We start from the raw sequence: 12,355 nt of genomic DNA, 5'->3' as shown, positions 1-12,355 counted from the left end.
CCACTAGTTTCTTCTCTTTGAGTCTGCTTCTTTTTTTGTTATATTCATTCCACATATAAGTGATAGCATACAGTATTTATCTTTTTCTGACATTTCAGTTAGCATAATGCCTTCCAAGTCCATCCGTGTTGCTGCAGATGGCAAAATTTCATTCTTTTTTTACAGCTGAGTAATATTCCATTGTATATGTGTGTGTATATATACACACACCACATCTTCTTTATCCATTCATCCATTGATGGATGCTTAGGTTGCTTCCATATCTTAGCAATTATAAATAATGCTGCTGTGAACATTGGGGTGTGTGTATCTTTTCTTGAATTACTGTTTTTGTTTTTTTTGGATATATACCCAGGAGTGGAATTGCTGGGTCATATGGTGGTTCTGTTTTTAGTTTTTTGAGAAACCTTCATGCTGTTTTCCACAGTGGCTGCACTAGTTTACATTCCCACCAACAGCATACAAGGGTTCTCTTTTCTCCACATCCTTGCCAACATTTGTTATTTGTTTTCTTTTTGGTGATAGCCATTCTGACAGGTGTGAAGTGATATCTCATTGTGGTTTTGATTTGCATTTCCCTGATGATTAGCAGTGTTGAGCATCTTTTCATGTGTCTGTTGGCCATCTGCATTTCCTCTTTCAAAAAATGTCTGTTTAGGTCTTCTGCCCATTTCTTAATCAGGTTGTTTGTTTTTTTTGATGTTGAGTTGTATGAGCCATTTATATATGCTGGATATTAATCCCTTATTGATCATATCATTTGCAAATACTTTCTCCCATTTAGTAGGTTGTCTTTTCATTTTGTCGATAGTTTCCTTTGCTCTGCCAAAGCTTTTAAGTTTAATTAGGTCCCATTTGTTTATTTTTGCTTTGATTTCCATTATTCTAGGAGATAGATCCAAAAAAATATTGCTGCGATTTATGTCAAAGAGTGTTCTGCTTATGTTTTCCTCTAGGTGTTTTATAGTATCCAGTCTTACATTTAGGTCTTTAATCCATTTTGAGTTTATTTTTGTGTATGGTGTTAAAGAATATTCTAATTTCACTTTTTTTAACATGTAGCTGTACAGTTTTCCCAACACCGTTTATTGAAGAGACTGTCTTTCTCCCATTGGATAGTCTTGCCTCCTTTGTAGTAGATTAATTGACCATAGGTGCATGGGTTTATCTCTGGGCTTTCTATCCTGTTCCATTGACCTATATGTTTGTTTTTGTGCCAATACCATACTGTTTTGATGACTGCAGCTTTGTAATATAGTCTGAAGTCAAGGAGCCTGATTCCTCCAGCTCTGTTTTTCTTTCTCAAGATTGCTTTGGCTATTTGGTGTCTTTTGTTTCTCCATACAAATTTTAAGATTTTTTGTTCTAGTTCTGTGAGAAATGCCACTGGTAATTTGATAGGGATTGCATTGAATCTATAGATTGCCTGGGTAGAATAGTCATTTTGACAATATTGATTCTTCCAATCCAAGAACATGGTATATCTTTCCATCTGTTTGTGTCAGCTTCAATTTCTTTCATCAGCATCTTATAGTTTTCTGCGTACAGGTCTTTTGCCTCCTTAGGTAGGTTTATTCCTAGGTATTTTATTCCTTTGGATGCAGTGGTAAATGAGATTGTTTCCTTAATTTCTATTTCTTTTAGTTTGTTGTTAGTATATAGAAATGCAAAAGATTTCTGTGTATTAATTTTTTATCCTGCAGCTTTACTGAATTCATTGGTGAGCTCTAGTAGGTTTCTGGTGGCATCTTTAGGATTTTCTATGTGTCGTATCATGTCATCTGCGAACAGTGACAGTTTTACTTCTTCCTTTCCAATTTGGATTTCTTTTATTTCTTTTATTGTATCGCTATAAACTTCCCTCTTAGACTGCTTTTGCTGCATCCCATAGGTTTTGAACTGTTGTGTTTTCATTTTCATTTGTCTCTTAGTATTTTTTTAAAATTTATTTATTTTATATATTTTATTTTTGACTGTGTTGGGTCTTTGTTGCTGTGCGCAGGCTTTCTCTAGTTGCAGTGAGTGGGGGCTACTCTTTGTTGTGGTGCGTGGGCTTCTCATTGCGGTGGCTTCTCTTGTTGTGGCTCACGGGCTCTAGAGCACAGCCTCAGTAGTTGTGGCGCAGGGGTTTAGTTGCTCCATGGCATGTGAGATCTTCCTGGACCAGGGCTCAAACCCGTGTCCCCTGCATTGGCAGGCGGATTCTTAACCAGTGTGCCACCAGGGAAGCCCCCTCTCTTGGTATTTTTTAATTTCCTTTTTGATTTCTTCAGTGATCCACTGCTTGTTTAGTGGCATATTGTTTAGCCTCCATGTGTCTGTGGTATTTTTGCAGTTTTTTTTCTTGTAGTTGATTTCTAGTCTCATAGTGTTGTGATTGGAAAAGATGCTTGATAAGATTTCAATTTTCTTCAATTTTACCAAGGCTTGTTTTGTTGCCCAGCATGTGATCTATCCTGCAGAATGTTCTGTGTGCACTTGGAAAGAGTGTGTATTCTGTTGCTTTTGGATGGAATGCTCTTTATATATCAGTTTAGTTCATTTGGTCTAATGTGTCATTTAAGGACTGTGCTTCCTTACTGATTTTCTGTCTGCGTGATCTTTCCATTGATGTAAGTGGAGTATTAATGTCCCCTACTATTCTTGTGTTACTGTCAGTTTCTCCTTTATGTCCATTACTATTTGTCTTATATATTTAGGTGCTCCTCTCTTGGGTGCATATGTATTTACAATTGTTGTATCTTCTTCTTGGATTGATCCCTTGATCATAATGTAGTGTCCTTCTTTGTCTCTTGTAACAGTCTTTATTTTAAAGTCTCTTTTGTCTGATATAAGTATTGCTACTCTGGCTTTCTGTTGATTTCCATTTGCATGGAATACCTTTTTCCATTCCCTCACTTTCAGTCTGTGTATGTCTCTAGATCTGAAATGAGTCTCTTGTAGGCAACATGTATATGGGTCTTGTTTTTGTATCCATTCAGCCACTCTATGTCTTTTGGTTGGAGTATTTAGTTCATTTACATTTAAGGTAATTATCAATATGTAGTCGTTATTGCCTTTTTGTTAATTGTTTTAGATTTGTTTTTGTAGGTCTTTTTTTTTCCTTTTTTTTCTCTTCTCTTGGGATTTGATGACTATCTTCAGTGTTATTTTGGATTCCTTTTTCTTTTTTGTGTGCATATATATTATAGATGTTTGGTTTGTGTTTACCGTGAGGTTTTTGTATAGTAGTCTATATATATATATATATATATATATATATACGTGATTGTTTTAAGTTGCTGATCTCTTAATTTCAAATGCATTTTAAAACCCTGCATTTGTATTCTCCTCCCTTCATGATTACTGTTTTTGATGTCATATTTTACATCTCATTGTTCTGTGTATCCCTTAATTGCTTATTGTGGATATAGATGATTTTACTACTTTTGTCTTAACCTCCCTACTAGCTTTGTGTGTAGATGATTTCCTAGCTTTACTGTGTGTTTGCCTTTACCAGTGAGCTTTCTCATTTTGTAATTTTCTTGTTTCTAGTTGTGGCCTTTTCTTTTTCACCTATAAAATTTCCTTTAATTGGTTGTACAGCTGGTTTGGTGGTTCTGAACTCTTTTAGCTTTTGCTTGTCTGTAAAGCTTTTGATTTCTTCCTCAAATTTGAAGGAGAACCTTGCTGGGTAGAGTATTCTTGATTGTAGGTTCTCCCCTGTCATCACTTTAAATATATCATGCCACTCCCTTCTGGTCTGCAGAGTTTCTGCTGAAAAATCAGCTGATAGCCTTATGGGAGTTCCCTTTATGTTATTTGTTGTCCTTTTTTGTCCCTTGCTGCTTTTAATATTCTCTCCTTATCTTTTTGTCATTTTAATTATGGTGTGTCTTGCTCTGTTCCTCTTCATGTTAATCCTGTATGGGACTCTCTGCGCTTTCTGTTTTTGGGCAACTGTTTCCATTCCCAGATTAGGGAAGTTTTCAGCTATTATGTCTTCAAATATGTTCTCAGCACCTTTCTCTTTCTCTTCTCCTTCTTGGAGTCCTATAATACAAACATCAGTGGGCTTGATGTTGTCCTAGAGGTCTCTTAAACTGTCCTCATTTCTCTTCATTCTTTTTTCTTTTTTCTATTCAGTGGCAGTGATTTCCTCTACTCTGTCTTCCAACTTGCTGATGTGTTTCTCTGTATCATTTAGTCTACTGTTGATTCCTTCTAGTGTATTTTTCATTTCTGTTATTGTATTCTTCACCTCTGTTTGGTTGTTCTTTATATTGTCTAACTCTTTGTTAAAAACTTCTAACTTCTTGCTCTGTGCATCCATTCTTCTCCCGAGTTCTTTGATCATCTTTACATCTGAACTCTTTCTTGGGTAGATTGTCTGTCTCTACTTCACTTAGTTCTTCTTCTGGGGTTTTACCTTGTTCGTTCATCTGGAACATAGTCCTCTGCTGCCTCATTTTGCCTAAGTTGCTATTTATATTTTTATGTATGTGGTAGGTTAGTTATGTTTCTCGACCTTGGAGAAGTGGCTTTCTGTAGGAGATGCCCTATACCTCACAACAGCACACTCCCCTCTTGTCACTCAAGCTATATGCTCTAGGGGTTCCCCCTAAGAGGGCTGCATGGGTCCTTCTGTTGTGATGGGCTGACTATGTGGGTGGTCTTACAGGTTTGGTTGACCCCCAGCCTGGTTGGTTGCCAGGCCCTGCCTCATGTGGATGTTGCTGGCTGCTAGTTAGTGTGGCCTGGTCATGAGGCGGCTGGCTGCAGAACCCTAGGAGGCCCTGGGGCTAGTCCTGGCTCATTGGTGGGTGGAGTCTGGGTCCAGAAGACTCCAGGGCTGGTGCCAACCCATTGGTGGATAAAGCCAGGTCCTGGGGTTAGTGCCAGATTACTGGCAGGCAGACCCAGGTCGTGAAGTCTGGCTGCAGGGCCCAGGAATCCTGGAGCTGGTGTCAGGTCACTGGGGCAGAGGCAGGGGACGGGGCACTGGTTCCTGACACAGTTGGGTATGGGGTCTGGGGAAGCTTGTGCTGGCCTGCTAGTGGGCACAGCCAGGGCCTAGCTTGTCCCAGGGTGGGGTTTGGCCTGCTGTGGGTGGGCTGTGTCCACAGGCTGTGTGAGTGTGGTTTTCTTGTGTCTCATGTCTGCCCCCTGATGGTTGAGGCTGGTCTAGAGGCTAATACAGGCTTCCTGGAGGGCACGGTCAGTGCCTTCCCACTGGTGGATGGAGCTGGGTCTTGGCCCTCTGATGGGCAGGGCCATGTCTAGGGGAGTGTCAAGAGATGGCTGTGGGCTCAGGAAGTCTTTAGGAAGCCTGTCTGCTGATGGGTGGGGCTGTGTTCCTGCCCTGTTAGTTGTTTGACCTGAGGTGTCCAAGCACTGGTGCCCTAAAGGCTGTTGGGTAAGGCCAGGTTTGGGCACTAATGAGCTAGAGGGAGGATCCCAAAATGGCGGCCACCAGCAGGCATGTCCGTGTGGTAGAAGGAGCTCCCCAGTGTGGCTGCCGCCAGTGTCTGTGTCCCCAGGGTGAGCCTCAGCCACCCCTGCCTATCCGGGAGACTCTCCAAGACCAGCAGGTAGGTCTGGCCCTGGATCCTATCAAGTTACTGCTTTTACCCTGGGTCCTGGTGTGAGATTTTATGTGTACCTTTTAAGAATGAAGTCTCTATTTCCCCCAGTCCTGTGGGGCTCCTGAAATTAAGCCCCACTGGCCTTCAACACCAAATCCTCTGGGGGCTCATTTTTCCAGTGCAGGATCCCTGGGCTGGTGAGCCCAACATGGGGCTCAGAACTCTTACTCCTGTGGGACAACCTCTGCTGTATAATTATTCTCCAGTTTGTGGTTGCCCACCTGGGGCTATGGGACTTGGTTATATCATGAGTCCACCCCTCCTACCTGTCTCGCTGTGGTTCCTGCTTTATGTCTTTAGTTGTAGAAGATCTTTTTTGGTAGGTGCAGTCTTTTTCATCAATGATTGTTCTGCAATTAGTTGTGGTTTTGGTGTGCTCATGAGAGGCGATCTCAGGGTCTTTCTACTCTGCTGTCTTGGCCAATCCTCTTCCAACCCAAAACTGCTCTAAAAAATAGTCTATTAAAAGAACACACCGGGCTTCCCTGGTGGCGCAGTGGTTGAGAGTCTGCCTGCCAATGTAGGCGACACGGGTTCGAGCCCTGGTCTGGGAAGATCCCACATGCCGCGGAGCAACTGGGCCCATGAGCCACAATTACTGAGCCTGCGCGTCTGGAGCCTGTGCTCTGCAACAAGAGAGGCCGCGATAGTGAGAGACCCGTGCATCGCGATGAAGAGTGGCCCCCGCTTGCCACAACTAGAGAAAGCCCTCGCACAGAAGCGAAGACCCAACACAGCCATAAATAAATAAATAAATAAATAAATATTAAAAAAAAAAAAAAAACACACCAAAAATGTATTACATAATTCGTGAGTCCATGTGAGAGTGACTGTGTTAGACAGAATAACGGCCCCCGAAGATGTTCACATCCTAACCCCTGGAACCTGTGAATATGCCACTTTGCATGACTAAAGGAGCTTTGCAGATGTGATTGTTAAGCATTTTCAAATAGTAAGCTCATCCTGGATTATCTGGGTGGGCCAAATGTAATCTCATAAGTATCCTTATAAGAGGGAGACAGGAGTGTTAGAGAAGAAAATGTGAGGATGGAAGCAGGGGTCAGGGGGAGTGTGTGTATGTGTCACTGTGAGAGAGGGAGAGTGCTTTGAAGATGTTATGCTGTTGGCTTTGAAGATGGAGGAAGAGGTCATCAACTAAGCAGTGCAGGCAGCCTCTGAAAGCTCAAAAAGGCAAGGAAATGGCCTCTAGATGGAATGTAGCCTTGCTGACACATTTTAGACTTTTGATCGCCTGAACTGTAAGATAATAAATTTGTGTTAAGTCAATACATTTGTGGTAATTTGCTACACCAGCAGTAGGAAACTAATACAATGTTTTTTTCAATGAAAATTTAGGAAATTGAATACAGAAGAGATATTTACATATTTCATTACCATGTAAAAATCAATTCATTTTGATAGTGTTCAATTTCAGGAACCACCTGCTTGTGTTCTTTACTGTCAAATATGTTCTTTGTCTCTAACTTCGTAACTCCCACTGACAGAAGAAAATAGTGACTCTGTTATACTCACAATGCTGTGGTCTTTAAAACCAGTTTGTACAAAAATAATATAGATCTTCTTGCCTCTGCAGTTCCCTAATACCATTTATTTATATTGGTTATATGATTACTCATGACGCTGCCTCATTCATTGTGCTGCCTGTGAATACTTGCTTCCAATGACTCAAAGTTTGTTCGTGTGCTTCAGTGCTAATTATCACAGATGCAAGTCTTAAACAGGATAGGCAGGAAAAAAAATGTGAATGATAATTTCTGGTCATGTGAAATTTACTTTTCAGAATTTTCTAATATAAAGTAGAACAAAGTATCTTCCAACTATGCTTCTCTTGAACTCTTTAGTGAATTCACTGCATTCCTAAAATGGGATCTCTTTCAGTGTTGACTTCACTCCTGCCTTCTACGCAGCCACCAGCAGGAAGGAGAGAGGAGGAAGATGTTCTTATTTGCACATTCTCTGTGCTCTCAGAGAGCACAGCTTACAAGCAGACCCAGGAAAGCACTGATTTACCACATTCATCAGATGCAGGAGAGGACATTGATTGAAAAGACCCACTGGTATGAGCAACAGTCTAGAAACCCTAACAGGAGGTAGGCATAGCACTCCAAGAAAACCATGCGACACTGGCTCGTATGGAGCTTTGTGGAGGTGGTCTTGTAAATAAGTTCCTTTGGAGAGCATGCTGTGGTCAGATGGGTTTCCTGACACTCCCTGCCTTGACCCCCACCCCTCTGGAGGCTAGACCTTGGGACAGCTCACATACCGAACACACTTACCTAGGATTTTCAACTTGCACTGGATCAGGGTAGAAAGAAACAAATCCCCAGCGTTTACTGTTTTTATTAGATTAACCACACCCATTTAAGGACTGTGGACTGATGGCTGTCACCCTCCAATCACATATCTGACTGGGTTAAGGGTGGAACAGGAGACCAAGAGTGTCATTTTAGGGGTCTTCCTTCATTTGGAAACACAAGAGTGAGGAGTCAATGATTCCTCCCAACCACCTCTATCAAAGAGTTCTGTTGCCTGAATTTCTTGGGTATCTGATCGTACAGTCTTGTGGCTTCTGACTTTGTACACTGTGAATTGTTTCCTCATGTATTTTGCAATTATGAATTTGTCTTTAGTGGCATTATTTCTATGGGAATTTCATGGGCCTATTTGAGGCTGTGTTCTTCCAAAGACATTTTGCCTTTGCTTTTGCCAGTTGTTCAGGGATATTACCTGCCTGAGACTTCTTTTTCTGCTATTTATCAATAACTTGGGTAGTCCTGCATCACATTCAAACCCCAAATCTGTGTTAATGTGAGGATGGACTTAATGTTACAATTTTTTTTTTAAACCAGAGCTCAGATTAAGACAGGCATGCTTCCTTCAGTTGTCCTGTGTCTCTGAGTGAATTTTCCCCCCTCCCCTTTCTACATGTTGAGAGCACAGCTCTTCAGAGTTTTCAGTCTTTCTTGGAGGGCCATTCCCCAAGTGCTTCACTGGATCGCAAGACCATGTTTCCTGGTCTGATTTAAAACCCCTTCATGATATAGATCTGCAAATATTCCCAGGCCTGACATAGTATCAACTCACATGCTTGCTGATTGGATTTTTAATTTGCTTTATTTTGGCCTGTGGGGATTTCTCTTATTTTCTTAAAAGCTCAAATATACATTTAAAGGACATTAGCTGGAGTATAATATATAAAAATACTGAATCATTATGTTGTACACCTGAGACTAACATAATATTGTAAATCAACTACACTTCAATTTTAAAAAAAAGGACATTTGCTTTATTTTATATAACATTCATAAGTATTCATAATATTTGTAAATATATTTTTAACCCTTATCATTTAAAAATATAAAATTTATAATTATTTAAATAAATTGTGAGAAGGCTTTCAAGTTCTCAAGTTTGCTACTTCTAGGTCTTCACATGTTTTCTTCTGCCTAGGAATACTCTTCTTCCTTTTCACTTAGCTATAAACCAGTTGTCACACACTTAAAGAACCATCTGTAAACCCTCCACTCCCATCCTCAGTGCATAGACATGGCTGTCTATTTGCCCTGGTGTGTAGCCTCCTCTGGACTAGATGCTTTGTGAGACCATGCCTATTAGTTTACCCCAGCCTGACACTCAGGAGAGAATCAAGTATTTATGAATGAATGAACGTCTTCTGTTGACTCTTGTTTGCTTATTTTTATTTTTAAATGTAAATCTTGTCTTTTCCACAAGATCATTGGCCTCTAGCCTTTGTGAATTTTCCTTGGCTCCTAGCAATAATGGTAAAACTCCCTGGGAGTAACTCCACCAATGGTTATCAATTTATGAATTAAAGCCTGGTAACTAATTTTTCACAATAGAAAACAAATATTCTTACCCCAAATTGTTTTATTCAGGTTTTTTTTTTTCATCTTAAAATTCAGATCTTTTCCAACTGAGAATTTCTAAAAATGCTGTATTGAGTTTTCTGTTGTCCTTCATTGGAATTACCTTCTCCTTTCTTTATAAAAAATTCAATTTTATGTCAAATGGGAAAGGATAGAAATCTAGTCTTTCACTCAGTGTTTGTTGAGTACCTTCAAAGTACAAGACAGAGTACAGAGATGCTGGTGGGAGGGCTGTGTGATTCAGGTAGGTGTTCTTAGGGCAGGGGAGAATCAAGTATGTTTGAAGCTCTTATGAATGGAGCCAGAACAGAAAAAGAGAAGCAGAGGTTTAAGAAACAGAGGAAATAATGATAGGACATGGTCCTGCCTTCATACACTCCTCCAAGTGCATTACTCATTCTAACAGACTTGGTAGAGCACCCTTAGTAACTACTTCTGTTGGCTTTTCTGGAGAGAGAGCAGCTGTAGCCGAGGTAGTTGTTGAGCATGTCTTATGCTTTTCCTCCTTGGTCAAGGCGCATCAGCGAGATCTGGGAATTCGTGACTTTCAGAGAGCTGGTTGGTAAAGGGGGAAGCTGGTGTCTTAGAGGCATATATGCTGGATTGGTGTCATATAAAGCCTAAAAACCACTCCTGTTGGGTAGGGGAAACAGTGATATGAAGTGAAATATGGCTCTAAAAGTAATTAATATAGGGGATATTAATGTTAAAACTATTGTGATAGTTCATGTTCATTCCTTTTTTCTCCCCCTTAGCCATGCAATCTTGTCCCTTAAATTCACTTAGAAAGATGAATCCTAAAATGTGCCATTGGGATTCTGTCAGATGACTGAAAGAGTCAACTTAGTTCCTGAATATTTACACACCACACACATACACGCACACGCACGCTCATACGTACACTTAAAATGAGGCAAGCATGCCATTTAATTAGATTTCTTTTGATTCAAATAATTATTTTGATTCCATTCATAATTCTTGTGGATTTTTATTTTGAAAAAATGGGTTGTAAACTAGAAACACAGAATTTTTCTCCTGCCAAGGCTGAATATAGCTTAAAATCAAGGAATATTCTCTGCAGGTTCAAAGTGTTTCTGTTAATTTGTTATATGCCTTAAAAAAACAGAAAATTATATACTGACATTTGCATATATCAAATATATCCCTGTTTGCTGAGAAGGCAGCACAGCTGATAGCAAGAATGTGGGTTCAAGAGAGTTGTCAAATGCCTCCCTTTTCTACAAGAAGGGATGATGTCTCTGTGGATGGGATATTGAGTATCAATCAGAGACTTCAGGTGATCAATTATTGTTTGGGGAAAATCTTAAAGAAATGATCATCACTGAACAAAGGAAAGTAAGCAAATCTTAATTCCCCATTGATTTTTTTCCATTTGTTTTTCTTTAGCTGGTAAAAATCTTTAAAAAAGCAGTTTTATTCATTGTTTGTACCCAGTAAGATTACTTCTTTAAATACAACTGAAACTGTGGCGCACTCTAGTGATCAGAAGATCTAAAATATTGTTTTACATGAGCTTTCATTTTACTTTTGCCTTTAGCTTTGTGAATTAGGCATAGCCTAGATATTCTGCTCCATGTGAAGAGGGCTTGTCTAGTGGCAAAACTAAATAATGAGTCAGAAATCTTGCATTTAATTATACCTCCATGCCTCTAGACTAGCAGCACTGAAGCACGGTGGTACCTGGGATTCTGTGATGGCATGGCATTAGCTATCACTAGATGGAACTAAAGGAACGTTAACTCTAAAATCCCAAACAAAACCAAATCTGCTGGGTGTGGGAAATCGTGTATCTAATGCTTCTAGGTAGCCCATTTGATCCACTAAGAATGGATTTGGGACCTTTTACTATTAAAATTCAAAAAGAGAATTAAGTGGAATAAATACCTGCTTTCAAACTAGACAGATCTGGGATCGAATCCAGTTCATGCCATTTGGCAAGTGTTTAATTCCTAAGCCTTAGCTACGCATGCAACCTGAGGATGGTAACAATCACCCTCTATAGAATTGTTAGGGACTTGAGAAGTGGTGAGGTGTATGGAAAATGTTGCCCTCAAACTGGTAGCAAAGAATATTAACAAAAAGAGTATTACTGAGGTGTCTAGGCTGAGGAAAGAAAGGAGTTTATTAAACCACATTTTTTTCAGCTAATAGGACCACAGGTTAGCTTGATTAAAGTCTCTCAAACTATTGGGCCCATTCTCCCTGCCTAAAATTCAGAGTCCCTAATAATCACACAACACTCATACCTACTTGTTCATTCTTCTTTTTATTTTTATAAAGCATGGCAAAATGAGGAAACAACTGACAAGTGAAGAGTTTGCGCAATGGAAAACCACCCTGACCATCTCTTGACTTTATAGGGATCATAGGTGGGTAAGTGTTCCTTTAAAGTGATTTTGTCATAGGAGAGTCACATGAAATGGTTCTCATGGTGGGGGGAGAGGAAAGACAAGAAATCAACATTCACAATTATTTAAAATGACTTAAAAGCTAAACATAATATACATGGTAACTCCTTTATCCTAGTACAAAAATAGTGCCAGAAACTATATATTTGTTCAAATGTATTGAAAAGGTATAAGAATACAAATAGATATTAACAGTGGCTAGTGATGATTCATAAGCTTTTTCTTAAACTGAAATAGAAATTTATATTTTCAACTATTTACATGGTGTTCAACATCTATTAAGACATGTTTACACAGACTTTTGAGAAGCATATGGAAGGGCAAAGTGAGCTTTAATACTTTCTTCCTCACTCCCTACGCTGGAGCAGAAGGGGTCCAAAACTGTGTGCAATTA

Source organism: Eubalaena glacialis, chromosome 5 (genome assembly GCF_028564815.1).
Source record: "Eubalaena glacialis isolate mEubGla1 chromosome 5, mEubGla1.1.hap2.+ XY, whole genome shotgun sequence".
NCBI classification, from domain to species: domain Eukaryota; kingdom Metazoa; phylum Chordata; class Mammalia; order Artiodactyla; family Balaenidae; genus Eubalaena; species Eubalaena glacialis.
Note: the sequence above shows the minus strand (reverse complement) of the source record.